Below are 16,609 nucleotides of genomic sequence, written 5' to 3' on the forward strand. Positions count from 1 at the left end.
AAACAGAGAGACCCTTCTGATTGGGAGAAAATTTTTGCACACAATGCAACTGGTAAGAGACGATCACAAAGATCTACAAAGAGTTCACAGGACTCAACAAAAATAAACAATCCAGTCAAAAAATGGGAAGAAGAGCTAAAAAGACTTCTCCAAAGAAGAAATGCAAATGGCCAACAGGTATATGAAAAAATGTTGAACATCACTTAAATCAGGGAAACGCAAATCAAAACTACAATGAGATACCACCCTAAACCAGTGAGAATGGCACATATTAAAAAAACAGGAAATATAAGGGGGGTGGGAATTGTATGGGGAATATAACCAAGATGAAAATGCATATACTGTGCAAAAATGAAAATGCATACATTATGCAAAAATGATGTAAAATATATAAAATAAGTAAAATACTAAAAAAATAGGCAACAACAAATGTTCACAAGGATGTGGAGAAAAAGGAATTCTCCCACTGGCTGGTGGGAATATAAACTGGTCCAACCATTATGGAAAACTATGTGGAGTTTCCTCAAACTACTAAAATGCAGCTGCCACATGACCCAGCAATTCCACTCCTAAGAATGTACCCAAAGGATACAAAAGCATTAACTCAAAAGGATACCTGCCCCTCCTATATTTATTGCAGCAGTATTTATGATAGGTAAGATGTGGAAACAACTCAAATGTTCTAAAATAGATGACTGGATCCAGAGGATGTTGTATATATACAATGGAATACTATTCAGCAATCTAAAAAGATCAGCACATGCCATTCTCAACATGGATGGAACTAGAGGGGATTATGTTCAGTGAAATAAGCCAGAGATATGAAGAAAAATATTGGTTGATTTCACTAATAGGAGGCATATAGGGGAATCAAATAAGGGACCAGGAAAATAAATAGCAGTAGTAATAAATAAAAAAACAATATTAGTAGAAAACTATAAATCAGAAACATTTTGCAAGGGAGGAGAGGTAGAAGGAGCAAGCCAGGGGGGAGAAGAGTACTAGAGACTATGGTGATGGTTCATGGGTGAATTGGTGCTGGGAATTTTATGGGGAATACACCTGAGGAGAAAGCATACAAACAGACATTGTACAAAAATGAACAATGATATACATATATATATATATACACATATATATATAATAGTATTGAGATTTCATAGAAGATTACAAGTTTTTCTGCCATAGGGCCCAGCGTGTCCCACTTCTATGTATGTACCCACAGAACACAAATACACTACTGTGAAGGACACCTTGCACATCCATGATCACTGTAGCACTAGTTACAATATCCAAGCTATGGAAACAACCAAAATGCCTGAAAACAGATGAGAAATCAAGAAGAATTGGTATGTAGGTAATATACTACTACTTATCAGAAAAACATAAACTCATGCCATTTGGGGCAACATGGGTGGTGCTAATTGTAATGAATCCAAAGGAGAAAGACTAACATATCATTCATATATGGTATAGAGAAGCCGAACGAACTCAAAAACTTACCCTTGAATTCCCTAGGCTGCACCTATTGCTGCCCAGGGCTGCAGACCAGCCCAGGTTTCCTGGCAGCACTGGATGGTGGACTGACCCTCTCTAGTTTGGCATCAGACTCATTTGATGACAAAGCCTGACTCCCGCTGACTGAGTCCCCCATTGTGTCTTGTTGCACCTATACCACCACGAGATCCTCCATCCACCCCTATTTGCTAGAGCTAAAATGGATCTTGTACTCGATGTTGCAGATAATTATTTTTTTATATTATTTCTGTATCCAACCACTGGGCCAGAGTGTGACATCTTCCAACAAACTGTCATTGTCCAGGTTATAAGAAATCTTGGTGCTTTTATCCTTTATTTCCTCTTTGCGACAATGAGCTGTTATTTTGTCTGTAGTCATTCCTTAACTAACCACCCACAATATTTATAGAATCAAGTCTACTGAGAATCATGTTTACTGTTACATCGTTACCATGGATTAAGTATTCCCACCATTTCACTGTTTCTGTGGAGCTGAGAAGACGCAGCAAATTATATGACAACCTAGGAGAGTTTCCAAACAGCTGGATTCAACTCACTATTCCTGTGTGGTCCTTCCTCTTTCTCACCAATGTGCTAATCTACTGGATTCACAGAGGCCTTCACCATAGACTTACAGATATGCGAATCCATGAACCTCATCTCTGGAAGATCCTTCTTCACCTGCAAGTCATGGTTTTCACCCTGTGGATGCCTTTCTTCAGAGTCTACCTTATCATCTCTATCCTTTCATCTTTCCATTACATCAGCTGGTTTATTTAGACTGTACATCTCGGTCAATGTCTGCACAATTTCCGTTCATGACAATGATTTCTGTCTCCTTGAATCTTAAGGCCATTTATTAATGACTCAGCTCATCATACAGACCATCACCTCTTCTCTAACTACAACTGTGGACAGTATTTTACATTGCGAGGTAGAGTTGGAGGATCCTTCAAGAATCCTTCCTCCTTTGAAGGGAAGAAGGTGACAGAAAAAAGCACAGCAGCCAGCAGAAACTTGTTGTAAAAAATAAATTACTCAGTGGAGAGTTTACAAAGACTGAGCAGATTATTGCCCGATTATTAAATATTTTTTTAAGATTTATTTATTTATGCATACAAGAACTGGAGTACAGGGCAGATGTTTGGGAGCATGAGAGGATTCACCAAAGACAGAGTGGGGAACGTACAGGCAGACTGACTGAAATACACTGCTGAGGGGAGCAGCAGGAAGACAGGAGAGGTCTGCCATGCCATGTGGGTATCTCCCCAGCTGGCCAGGGTGGAACCCACGCTGCAGAGGCTGCGGACAGCTTCACAACACTGCACTCAACCGACTGCGCCACCAGGGAGGCCAATTATTAAATATTATTAATGATAGAAAATAATCTACATCCAGCCAGGAGACAGCAATGTAGCATTTGAAACTCTGCATTGAGGGCCCTGCTGAGGGATGGTCATGCTGAGAGACCAAGAGAAACCAACCTCATGTGTAAGTACCAGGGATTGACCTAAGCAGTGACTGTGTCTTTCCAGCCAGTGAATCTGTAACTTATATAGTCTCATCAATAATTTTGAAAAAGTTGGAGAGAAAATAAATGATTGAGGAGACCATGTTATGTCCTTTTGCCTTAACCCACCATATTTGTTAAGAAAAAATCATTGTGCTAATAGCACCGAGGCTCAGCGCCATAACAAGGAACATGGGTACAGTGACAGATGGTGCCTGGTGTCAGGAGTGAGCTCTGTCTTCCGTGCTGGCCCGGCAATGACCACCTGTAATACTTTGTTCAAGGGGAAGCGTCAATGTGACAGCAGGTCTGATAGAATCTGTAGTGACTATGCAAATGAACTTCCCATATTTCATATGCCTCCCTATTCTCTGGGACATTGTTAAATGTTACATTTTACTGATGAATAAATAAACTGGAATTTAAAAAATTGATACTACCGTGATTTATCAGATGTGGGATTATTTAATTTAACATTTTGATATTTATTTTTAAAAACCATTACTTAATAAGTGTAAAATTATGTAAATGTAAATATATTTAGAAAGGAAAATGTGATGCCCAAGTAATATATTTCACTATTTTTTTGAAGATTTATTTATTTATGCATGCAAAAACTGGGGTATGGGCCAGAGGTTTGGGGGTTGAGAGGATTCACCAAAGACAGAGAACAGTGGGAACAGAACAGGCGGACTGACTGAAATACACTGCTGAGGGGAGCAATGGTCGAGTCAGGAGAAGTCTGCTGTGCCATGTGTGTCACGTCCATGGCTGGGGATTGAACTCGTGCTGCAGTGGCTGCGGTTAGCCTCATAGTGCCGTGTCTTAACCCCTCGCGCCACCAGGGAGGGCTTTCATATTGTTTTTTTAAGTAAACTGAGGCACTGCAGTTTTGATTTGTTTCGAAGTCGTAAATCTATAACTTTCTATGAAGGGTAATGATGGCCACGTATTTAGCCTTGTCACTGAAGATGAGCGTTGAAATTATCATCTTCCCACTTTTTTCCTCTACTTCCTCTGCCAAAAAAATCTAATAAATAGGTTCATATGTTTTAACATAAATATATTGGAGAAACATGGTTTGCAAACTATTAGCTATTTATGTGAAACCAATGAAAATTGATTATGACAATCTACAACACACACTCACACACACTGACTTTTTTTTTTAAAGATTTATTTTTATTTATTTATACAAGCACTGGGTACAGTCAGAAGCGCGGGAGGGTGAGAGAATTCACCAGAGCCAGAGCGGGGAACAGAGCAGGCTGACTGATGAAACACTCTGCTGAGGGGAGGAGCGGGCGTGGCAGGTCTACAGGCTATGTGGGACCCTGCTGGTGGCTGGGGATCGAACTGGCGCTGCAGAGGCTGCGGGCAACTTCGCAACCCAGCGCTCAAGCATTGTGCCACCGGGGAGGCCCCCCACACTGACTCTTGAAGTCTGCATGTAGAGCAGCAGCTACCAGAGAGGCAGGGAGAGGGTGACCACAGAGCAGGGAGGGAGCACAGTGGACTCTGCTGGAGGACCGTGGAGCTCAGGTGTGGGTGTGCTACAGTGACAACACCTGAGGGGGGACCCTGCCCTTCTACACAGTGTAAGTAGTGATGTAACTGCTCGGCCAATAAAGATCCTCTGGTCTCTCTTGCTGCAAAGGGCGTTCTCCTGTGTCTGGGGTCACATTAGCACAATGTGAGGAGGTGGGGAGACTGGCCCAGCCCTGCCCACCAGGCCCCTCCCCCCACTGATTTGTGTCTCTCCCTGATGACTTTCCTGCTCCAGCAGAGGCGGGGCTGACTTGACCCCTGCCTGGACTTTGTGTTTTCCTGAGGAATAATGTCCACTTCCCTGTTGAAAATAGACACCCAGACATAAACTGGTTTTTTTCTGGGTTGTTTTATTGATGTGTTAATTGAAAAGATTCCTAAAATTTGACTGGAAATAAGGAGGAGCCCTGAGGCCCAGTCAGAACTGCAGGTTTGCTGTGCTGAGTCTGTGCAGGTGGGGGTGGGAGAGGCTGTGAGAAGCCGAGGGGGACAGGGCTTGTGTCCAGTCAGTGCTCAGTGTGTCATGGGCTTTGACGTGGTCACTCCTCAGGGGTCAGACCCCACCTGGGCCTGTCCTGTCTCCAGGATGTGGGTGGCGGCTGCATGTGGCTGGATCAGGCTACACTTAGACAGGGCTGGGCCCTCAGGCCTCAGTGTGTTTATATTTCACTTCTTTGGGTTTTTTGGAGCTCACCTGTTCATTTTCATGTTCATGGATCAGGCTTAGGCACCCGCTCTTGTCCTCACAAGGCCCAGGGCTGCCCCTGCTCACAGGAGTCTGGTGTTAGAGATGAATTTTCAGACGCATCCTGGTGTAGGTAAGAATGTGGAGAAGGCGACCCAGAGAAGGTGTGTGGGGATAAGGAAGAGGGCTACTCTCTTAGCAAGGACAGTTGGGCCTCACCAGGACATTACCTTTGAGAGAAGATCTGATGGACCCTCCATGTCCACAGGGTGTCTGCGGAAGCTCTGTCCAGGCAGGGTGACCTCCAGCCCAGATGCACCAGGACGGGGATGTCTGTGTGTCAGAGGCTGTGGCTGGAACAGGGGTCACTGAGACGGGATCTGTGCACCCACATCATGCAGATGTTGAGGATGTTGGAAGGGTTTTGCCTTTTCTCTGAGTAAGACGTGGAGTCACACGACCTTTCTGGACAGAGACCACCTATGTCAGGGCCCTTTAGGAGCATCAGCTGTAAGATACAGGTGTGTGGAAGGAGAGAGCACTTGGAGAGAGACGTGGGGACAACACAGGAGAGGGGTGAGACATTAGAGGCCTGCAGCACCATGTGGGTAGCTCCCAGGCCTGGATCAAACTCTTGCTGCAGGGCTGGCCATAGATTGATAGTGCTGTGATTTAACCCTTGCACCTCCAGGGAGGCTCACCTTGATGGTTTGTTTATTTTTAATTATTTATTTATTTATATATATATTGCATCATTTTTCATTTTTGTACAATGTTTGCTTTCTTTTCTCAGGTCTAGTCCCCATAGAATCCCACCACCAATTCTCCCGTGTACCATTACCATAGTTCCTTGTGCTCTTCCCACCCTTGTTTTGATCCCTCTCCTTCCCCCTTCCCCTGCAGAATGTCTTGGATTTATAGTTGACTATTTTATTTTATTTTTTTGTTATTTTTTTTCCCAATCCCTTATTTGGTTCTTCTATTTTCCTCCTATAAGTGAAACCATCCGATATTTTCCTTTTCCCTTCTGACTTATTTCACTGAGTGTAATCCCTTCTAGTTGCCATCCATCTTGCTGTGAATGGCATGAGTTTATCTTTTTGGATTGCTGAATAATATTCCATTGTGTATATATATACACCACATCTTCTTGATCCAGTCATTTATATCTGGGCTTTTGGATTCTTTCCAAATCTTATCTATTTTAAATAATACTGCAATAAACATAGAGGTGCAGGTATTCTCACAAATGAAGGAGCACCAACATATATAAGACAACTATTTTCAGCTCTGTAAATAGATTAGAGAAAATACAAATATAGTAGGAGACTTCAACACCCCACTCTCACCAATGGACAGATCAATGAGACCAAAAATAAACAAGGATACTAGAGCCCTAAATAAAGATCTAGACCTCCTGGGTTTAACAGACATCTATAGGACACTGGACCCAAAAAAATCTGAGTACACATTTTTCTCAAGTGCACTTGGATTATTCTCTAGAATGGATCACATATTGGTCCACAAGATAAACATCAACAGAAACATTAAGATCAAATCATTCCAACAATCTTCTCTGATCATAAAGGAATCAAACTAGAAATAAACCATGAAAAGAAAGGAGGAACCTGCCACTTCATGGAGATTGAACCCCATGCTACAGGAAGAACATTGGATTAAGGAGGAGATCACTCAGTGTAAAGGGTGTTTTTTTTTTTTTTCAATTTGCAGCCCAAAGAGCCAGACCCTCATTTACACCACAGTGTCGGTGAGAATTGTTCATAGATTTTAGTATTGACCTTGTGCAGGCTCAAGGAAGAAAATTGCCCCAAAACAAGGTGGGTACAATCTGAGCACTTTTGATGGTCATTTCCATGGAAATAGTATGACTGTCCCATCACTTTACAAAGGTATGCAGTTTGCATGCTGTTATATGAAATGACTTGTGTTTTTATGCCTTCAAATATCTAAAAAAAAGTTGATGATTTAAAGTTTAAGGCTTTTAGTTTCTGACTTGTGTGTTTTCTGTTAATAACTTGTTATATAATGTTAAAGTAGGGCCTCCCTGGTGGCGCAGCAGTTAAGCTCTGGGCTGCGAAGCTGTCCGCAGCCTCTGCAGCGCCAGTTCAAGAGTCCCACATGGCACGCAGACCTCTCCTACCGCCCGCTGCTCCCCTCAGCAGTGTACTTCGGTCCTTCTGCCTGTTCTGCTCCCTGCTCTGGCTCTGGTGAATTCTCTCACCCTCCCACACTTCTGACTGTACCCAGTATTTGTATAAATAAATAAATAAATCTTTAAAAAAAAAAACACCCCAAATAGCCAAAGCTCTTCTGAAAAAAAAAAGAAGGAAATGGAGGCATCACACTTCCATACTTCAAACTATACTACAAAGCCATAATCATCAAAACTGCATGGTATTGGAACAAGAACAGACACACAGACCAATGGAATCAAATAGAAAATCCAGAAATAAACCCACAGATTTATGGTCATCTAACATTTGACAAAGGAGCAAAGAATATGCACTGGAGCAAAGAAAGTTTGTTCAACAAATGGTGCTGGGAAAACTGGGTTGCTACATGCAAAAGAATAAAGCTTGACCACTACCTCACACCATGCACAAAAGCCAACTCAAAATGGATTAAAGAACTAGACATGGGCCTCCCTCGTCATGCAAGGGGTTAAGCACCGCACCATGAAGCAATCCGCAGCCTCTGCAGCATGAGTTTGATCACCGGCCCGCCAGAGAGAAACCCACATGGCGAAGCATGTCTCGTCTGCTGCTCCCCTCAGCAGTGTATTTCCATCGGTCTTCCTGTTCTGTTCCCCACTCTGTCTCTGGTGGATCCTCTCACTTGCCCCCCGCATCTCTGGCCTGTACCCCATCTTTAAAAAAAAAAAGAACTAGACATAAGACCTGAAACCATAAAATACATAGAAGAAAATATAGGTGAAACACTACATGACATGCACATCAAAGACATCTTTACAGACACATCACCCAAAGCAGTGATAGTGAAGGCAAAGATAAACAGCTGGTACTACATCAAATTAAAGAGCTTCTGCATAGCAAAAGACAATAACAAAAACAATAAGAAACCCCACCGACTGTGAGAACATTTTTGCACACAACACTAATGATAAAGGACTGATCACAAAAATCTACAAAGAGCTGATGAGACTCAACAAAAGCAAAGTAAATAATCCAGTCAAAAAATGGGCACAAGAGCTAAAAAGAAACTTCTCTGAAGAAGAAATGCAAATGGCCAACAGGCATATGAAAAAATGTTCAACATCACTGGTAATCAGGGAAATGCAAATCAAAACTACCATGAGATACCATCTTACACCAGTGAGAATGGCACATATTAAAAACCTAGCAACAACAAATGTTGACAAGGTTGTGGAGAAAAAGGAACTCTTCTGCACTGTTGGTGGGAGTGCAAACCGGTCCAAACCGATCACTATGGAGAGCTGTGTGGAGATTCCTCCACCAGCTAAAGATTGAGCTTCCATATGATCCAACAATTCCATTCCTAGGTATTTACCCAAAGGACACAGAAACAGTAATTCCAAAGGTCACCTGCACCCCTATGTTTACAGCAACACTAATTGCAATAGCTAAGCTATGGAAACAACCCAAATGCCCAAAAATAGATGACTGGATCAAGAAGATGTGGTACAGATACACCATGGAATATTACTCAGAAATCAAAAAAGATAAACACATGCAGTTTGCAGCAACATGGATGGAGCTGGAAGGGATCATGCTCAGTGAAATAAGCCAGAAAGAAAAAGAAAAATACCGGATGGTCTCACTCATAGCAGGAATTTAGAAAACCTAAATAAGGGACCAGGAAAAAGACTAATTAATACAAAGTGAAAATCAAAATCAACAAGAAACTATAAACCAGAGACACACTACAGGGGGGAAAGGAGGGGAGAGGAAGGGTTAAGGTTCAAATAAGGGGGGAGTTGCAATTGTATGGGGAATAAAACCAAAATGAAAATGCATATGGTGTGCAAAAATTAAAAATGATGTAAGAATTATATAAAATAAAATATTAAAAAAGTTATTTTTATTTATTTATGCATACAAGAACTGGGGTGTAGGCCAGAGGTGCAGGGGGTGAGGATTCACCAGAGACAGTGGGGAGCAGAGCAGGTGGATCCAATGAAATATACCGCTGAGGGGAGCAGCGGAGGAGACAGGAGAGATCAGCTGGGCCTTGTGGGTCAGCTCAGTGGCCGGTGATTGTACTCATGTTGTAGTGGCTGGCGAGCAGTGGCTGGCGATAGCTTGATAGCGCTGAGACTTGAACCCCTGCCCCACCAGGGAGGCCCATGTCATTATTATTCATAAGTATTATTGAAAAGATTAATTACTGTAGGGTGAATGGTTCAGGCTTTTCTGCCCTGCTGAGATTAGGATTGCCCTGCTGATGGGGCACCTGCGTTTGTTACATTGTTATAGTTGTATTATTTACATCTGTGGGCCTTGACTGCAGTATTGAGGTATTTCCCTAGGAGAAGCACAAGCAGGAGAAAGAAGGGGAGAAAGAGCACCAGAGAAAACCAGAGTGGAGAGTTGCTGGGGGCTTACAGGCCTCCCAGCACCTCTGCCTGAGGTGTACCTGGCTGCTGCATTACATCTAAAGCTCACTAAAAGCCTGAGAAAGCCACCCAGGGCTCCAGGACGCCTCCTTTATCCTGGTCTGCTCGGATCATAGATGAACCAGCACTGTGGCCATCCTGCCACTACAATCACCACCTTACAACTGACACAGAGCAGCTCTACTGCTCATGGCCACTCTGGAGGCAAAGGGGAGAGTGTGGCTTCTCCTCCTCAGGAGAGGAGTGGGTCTCAGGAGGGGGGGTCTGTGGGTCACTTGCCCCCTTGGATAGAAGAGCAGCTCTAATGGGCCCTGGGGTGACCTTACTCCCATGTCTGCAGCGTCCATGTGGGGAGAGGGGTCTCTAGGCATCTCTGCCCTTATTGTCCATCCTCACTGTCTGTGCCTGCAGAGGCCGTGTCTGCCTGGTGTGGACGCTGGCTGTGCAGACGACTGATTGGAGGCTGGCTTGGAATGTGGTTATGTGATCTTGCCCCAGGAATGGGACAGGACGGCAAGACCAACCATCAGTGTATACCATCGGCCTTGCAGTGAGCAGGGCAGGGCACTGTAAAGCAGCCTGGCTTGGGTTGGCATCAATGCCAGTGAGGACAGCTGACAGTAGATTGCGGTGAAAAATCAGAGCAAGGCTGAGCAAGTGGCCCCTGTATCCACCAGAAAGGTGACTCTCTCTCTATTATTTATGGGGTTACCAAGGCTTGTCCTTAGAGATAGTACATGGGGGAGACTGTCTCACCTCAGGGCTCCTTTAGAGAAGGTCTTTTCCTCTTGCACTGGGGTCTTCCCTGTCGGAGGCAGCTTATGGTCTGTTTGTCCTGCAGTCTGGCCTGTGGGTTGGGCAGCCCTTGCCTCTGTAGAGAGTGGGACAGTCCCTCAGCCAGCGCCCTGTGTGATGGCACAGAGGGCATTGCCCTGGGCGCTCTCTTTGGATGCTTGTAGCTGAAATGGCCTGGTTGCTTCAAGCCCTTTTAGAGAGACAGAAGATTGACATTAGTTTCCCAAAGTCCTTATGTTTCACTTGGTCTCACTGAGAAAAAAGGCAGCTTCCCCCTCAGCTGCTGTGAGTCTCTCACTTTAGTCTCCAGCATTTTCCCTCCTGCCTCAGTTGTGGCGTTAGAATTGAAATTTATACTCCCAACTTTCCCCAGGATTTCTTTGTTCTCTAGTTTATGAGCTGGCCAGGCAGGAGCTCAGAAAATCTGAGGACACAGTCCAGGGATGAGCAGGCAGTGGAGGGCTCATTACCCACCTGGAAGAGAATGACAGGAAAAACACCCGCTTTTTTGTCATCTCTGACTTGTAGCCAAAAGGCATCCCTTTTGTCTCAGAATTGTGGGGGAATGTGCCCTCTACCCACCAGTTGGAGGGGAGAGATCCCATGGATTAGTACCCATGCCCAGCATCTCTCCTCCTGTCCCTACTCCTTTCCAAGGGTCTGAACACACAGTCCGGCACCTACCTGGAGGGCGGGTCTCAGGGGCTGGTGAGACACCAGGACACAGAGGAGGAGCCTTTCCCAGCTTCCAGGACAATATCTGTGGTGCCTGAATGGAGGAGCAGGGAAACCAAGGAGGGGATCCAGGGGCCAGTCCAGGGGGGACAGAAAATCTATGAGGCCAGACTGGTACAAGGTAGTTTTGATGGTTTTGTTCTCAATTTGTGTGAGGAAATGTGACGACAGACCAACATTTTTTGCAAAACTGTGGTAACAGTAACAAACTACAAGCTAAACTTTTCTGTCAAGTTCATTTCCTCAATATTCATGGGCAGATGCTCACCACCGCACCCCCCCACCCCCCCGGGGAAATTCTTCTCTATTTGAATCTCAGAAAGCCAGACACCCACTTACACCACAGTGTCAGTGCAGATCATTTATGGATTTTAATATTGTCCTCTGCTTAGGCTCAAGGAGGCAAATTGCCCAAAAACAAGCTGGATACAATCTGAACAATCTGGATGGTCATTTCAGCTAAAACCTGGGAAATAATTTGACTGTTCCACCACTGTATAAAGGTATGGAATTTTTATGCTGTTATATGAAATGATTATTATTTTTATGTTTTCAAAAATTAAAAAAAGTTTATAGTTGATTGGATGTTTTAAGGCTATAAGTTTTCTGGCTTGTGTATTTTCTGTGAATAACTTGTTGTAATGTTAAGATGGTACTCATATAAAGGAATTGATGTGATTTGGGTGACTGCATCCAGGATAATTATAAAGTGAAATCATTATTTCCTTGTCTTTCTTTTTTATTAAAGATTTATTTTTGTTTATTTATGCATACAAGAACTGGGGCATAGGCCAGAAGTGTCAGGATGACAAGGGTCACTGGATGCAGATCAGGGGAGCAGAACAGGCAGATCTACTGAAATGCACTGCTGAAGGGAGCAGCAGCAGGCGAGACAGGAGAGGTCTGCTGTGCCTTGTGGACAAGTTACCTGGTTGGGGATCAAATTCATGCCATTATGGCTGGTGATAGCTTGATAGTGCTGCGACTTAAACCTTGTGCTACAGGTGTGCCCTGTTTCCTTGTCTTTCATCTAACTTCAGACATTTGTTTTTCTAGAAGAAATGATCATCTGTTGCTCTAAAAAAATTACAATTCAGACATTGCCTGTAAATACAAGTTTTTCTAATAAAACTGATAATTAGAATATTTACCATAGATATAAATGGTAATATATGACTGTGGAGGCATGAAAACAGTTAAGCTGCTGCTTATAATAGTCTTGTGGATGAAAGGAAAAGGGAGAGTTAGATAAACTTATTTGTTGAAAGTCAAAGATGAATAACCTATTATATATTGATATATCACATTCATATGGTACAGTAACATGCATTTTGGAGTTTTGCACCTATAAACCCCCCAAAAATATGGTTGAAAAAAATCAAAGTTATCCGAATAAATATAATAAAATAAATAGCTATGAAGATGAATCAGGTCTGGGCTCTGTCCCAAGGAGAGTGTGGTCACAGGAATGTGCTGAGAATGGAGGGGCCATGGAGGCTTCAGATTGGACTGTGGTAATTACTAAAAGGAGGAAGGGTGGATAAATTTGTATTGTTAAGTGAGACACATCATTAAATTATTTAAATGTTCATTGTTTCCAAGAGTTCAAGAAAAGAACAATATACATAATGTTCTTGAAGAACAAGGGTCACAACACCTCCAGTAGTGTACTTAAAGATTTGTGCATTTCTCCAGATACAGTTTATCTCAAAAAAAAAATTCTTAACCCAAGTATTGAGAAATGAAATGTGGGAAGTCCCTCGTGACACAGGGGTTAAGTCTCAGCACTGGGAAGCTATTGGCAGCCATTGCAATAAGAGTTCTAACCCCGGCCAGGGAGCTGACCCACATGGCACAGCAGACCTCTCCTGTTTCGTCCACTGCTCCCCTCAGCAGTGTATTTTGGTAGATCCACTTGCTCTACTCCCTACTGTCTCTGGTGAATCCTTTCACCCACACACCTCTGGCCTGCACCACAGCTCTTGTATGCATAAATAAATAAAACAAATCTTTTAAAAAAATAAAAGAAAGATGGGTACTGACATCTGCAACTAACTTTGAAATGCATCAGAAAAATAAGATAGATGAATAGAGAGATGGATCTGTGGGTAAAGATGAGTGATAAAGCAAATGTGGCTAATGCTAATACTGGCATCTAGGTGGTGTTCTCTTACTATTATTTCAATTTCTCTGTATGCTTGAAAATGTTCATAAAATACCACAGACTGAGAGGTGAATGTGGCCACACTGTGGGGGCAGGTCAAGGCCTCCAGCCTGTCCTTCAAAGCCTTTGATTGCACCCATTTTTCTGAGTTGCCTGAGTTGGAGAATGGAGACAACCACAAAGCTGTTCCGCAAGGCTGTCAACCTGGCAGAAATCATGGCTCTGTCTGAGTTTTCAATGTCTCCTCAGTGTCAGCTGCCAACATGCTCACACATCTGCTTCTAGGAGGTTCTGCAGCAGCTGCTTTCTGGATTTGGCCTGGTCCATCTCTTCCAACACCTGCATTGATTGAGTTGTGTCTGTTAGAATTTTTTAATGTGCTCCTTGACCAGAATCATGTGTTCTTTCAGAAAAGTTGTCTCCTGTGTCAGGGCTTGGGCACCACAGAGCATGGGGGGCATGTTCTGAAGGGCCTGGTGACTTGCTTCCTCCTTTGTGCTTTAGCTCTTGGGTGAATAGCTGCAGCCTCCTCCCCAGGGAGGCTTGTCACTGCCTTCCCTGCAGCCTTTCTAGGGCCCCTGATGTTTCCCTTCTCTCTGCTCCTTCACATTGACGTGTTCAGCAAGTGTCTTGGAGATATCCCTGCCCACACAGCCTAGGCCTCTTGCCCAGGCTGCAAGAGCTGGCTCTGAGTGGCAAAGAGGTCTAGAAGGTGGCCCCTTTGGAATCCACAGTACAGGCATTTACTCCCCAAGGGCCCTCTGGAAGGTTGTTGAGATACACCCCAGGATCCAGGGTTTGCATCATTATGACCTTGTGAGCCAGTCACAGCTTAGCAGTGAGTAGACCAGGATGATAATTCCTTTTTGGATTCGTTTTTTTATTGGCCCTGGAGTAATAATTATCTTGTTCCCTCACTAGCTTAGTTCCTGTTGTGCTCATTCCTAATCACCCCCAAGACCACCCCAGGGTCAGAATCTCCGTGGACATATCACACACACCAGCTATTCTACCCACTTCATCCTGGGCAGACCCCTGTCCCACAGCCTCAGTCCTGCCTCCCGGGCTGGGGCCTGCTCAGGGCCTGGATCCCTCACCTCACCCTTGGCCTTTCTCCTGTCCCTGCTCCCCTGTGGTTGATTTTCCTGTGTCCTGTTCTCTGTGTCCATCATCTTTGTTTCCCCTTTGCCCACTACTGTCCTTTGCCCACTAAAGGAGGGACATGGACAGTAACCCCTGAGACCACGAACAGCTGAAGTGAATGTCTGGGCCCCCAGCGCCTCCCTCACCTGGGCCTGACATGATTCTGGGCTGGATTCCCCTCAGGACTGGGCAGGCCTGGCTCCAGGGCCTTCTGGCCTCCAGGCCTGAGTTGTCTCTTGAGGGCCCCAAGGTCTGTCCTTCTCCAGCCTCTTTCTGAAAGTCCCTGGGGTGTGTCATGGTGTGGGGCTGCTCATCCTCTGTAGGAGGAACCCAGGTAGGACACTCAGTGTGCACATTTTATCTATGAGTGCTCAGGGATTTTCTTGATTTTTTTCATCATTTCCACTGACCACTCTTTTAGACACTTGTGTTATTAACTAGTTGGAATCTCCTGACTCAGTTTCTTGTAGGTCTTCTCTCTGCTTGTCATTTCTTTTCCATTTATATTACTAGTGGGAGTGAGACTTTAATATTCCAGTTCATCTACTGATTTTTTCATTTCTATGGTCAGATCTCTAAGTTTTAAGAACTCTTATTCTGAGCACCTGACATTTTATAACATCCTTTTTTTTCTTTTTCCTTTTTCTTTAGTACTAGAAAGTAACCAAATTTCCCTATATATGCATAGGGAATCTACATCTAAATGAGTGTCTGAAATCCATGTGGGAAATGAGGGTGTGTCTCCTGAGCTAAGGAGTGAGATGGGGCCTGGGGCCTCCAGGAGAGTGGAGGGGCAAGGACAGGGTGACTCATGACAAAGATGAGAAGTTCTATAATTATGTTTGCCCTGACATATAGGTTGGTTTCTCGGATACAAAGCTCATTTCTGGTAATAACCCTAATTTTGGGTAAGACCACCCATTTTCATACTGGGTAGTTCTAGAAGTGGTAAACGTTTGTTAAGATGAACCCCTGATGAACCTCACATGGGAATAATTCACATGCCAAAGTGGCCTGTCTTGGGGACACCTTTCTGAACATCTTGGGGAGGCCTGTCCTTCAGCACATAATAATTGAGGGAAGAGCACATGAGGGTAAGGATGGGGCCAGGACCAGGCTGTAGATTAGGCTACAGGCCTCCTCAGTATGGCTGAGTCCTAGGGCAGGATGTGGAGGGGGCTGAGAACATTGGGGACAGGCTGGTCTATGGGGCCAGAGCATGTGTCAGGGGCAGAAGTGACAGGGGAAAAGATTAAAATCTGTTTTCCTTATGCTTAATTTGGTTTTAGTTTTTTTTTTTTTTTCTTTTTTGCATCTTTTGATACTATTGACAACAGTGGTCAGGTCCTGTTAGGGCTCCTGCTTCTCTGCTTTTACAACAAACACGCTCCTTCCTCCCTGCACGGGGCTCAGGTTGGGTTTACATGTGTCTTTGTCACCTTTACTCAGTGTCCATTCTCTCCTGACAGTGCAAGCTCCACGTCTCCAGGGTCCTGTCTCTGCTCCCCATTGTATCTGCAGGGGAGGCAGCTTGGGGAGGCAGGAGCCAGCCAGGAAGAGGGATGCTGGGAAGTGAAAGGAGGCAAAGGCAGAGAACATTTGGGAAACGCTCCCTGGTTCACTGAGAAAGCATTTCTCCAAGAGTGGTCTGTGAAGCCCTTGAAGTCACCCAGACCATTTCATGGGATCCATAAAGTAAAACTATTTTCAAAACATCACTTAGACACCATTGTCTTTTCACTATTTTGGCATTTGCTGAGGTAAAATTTAGTGAGAGTGGAGCTTATAGTGTTAGGGGGAAAGGATGTCCTGAGCTAATTCCATGCAGGCTTTGAGGACTCCACCCCCACTCCAGACCAAAGCCATCAGGACATTGGGAAAGACAAATCCCATCAC

General features: G+C 44.2%; 2 protein-coding genes and 1 pseudogene across 3 annotated transcripts in view; all 3 read left to right on the forward strand.

Annotated features, from left to right (window-relative positions):
• The window catches only part of LOC311188219 (patr class I histocompatibility antigen, A-126 alpha chain-like), a gene marked incomplete at both ends in the record, with an annotated part of 330,968 nt that overhangs the window by 48,233 nt on the left and 266,126 nt on the right, over window positions 1-16,609 (forward strand). The gene's annotated exons all lie outside the window — the stretch shown is intronic.
• LOC311167621 (class I histocompatibility antigen, Gogo-C*0203 alpha chain-like) overlaps window positions 1-16,609 on the forward strand; it is a gene marked incomplete at both ends in the record, with an annotated part of 151,146 nt that overhangs the window by 47,790 nt on the left and 86,747 nt on the right. The gene's annotated exons all lie outside the window — the stretch shown is intronic.
• LOC311167622 (lathosterol oxidase-like) lies at window positions 1,948-2,544 on the forward strand (annotated as a pseudogene). Its single transcript has one exon. The product of its transcript is annotated as a lathosterol oxidase-like (transcript).

This window comes from Talpa europaea, assembly GCF_964194135.1.
Source record: "Talpa europaea genome assembly, chromosome: 2".
Taxonomy (NCBI): Eukaryota; Metazoa; Chordata; class Mammalia; order Eulipotyphla; family Talpidae; genus Talpa; species Talpa europaea.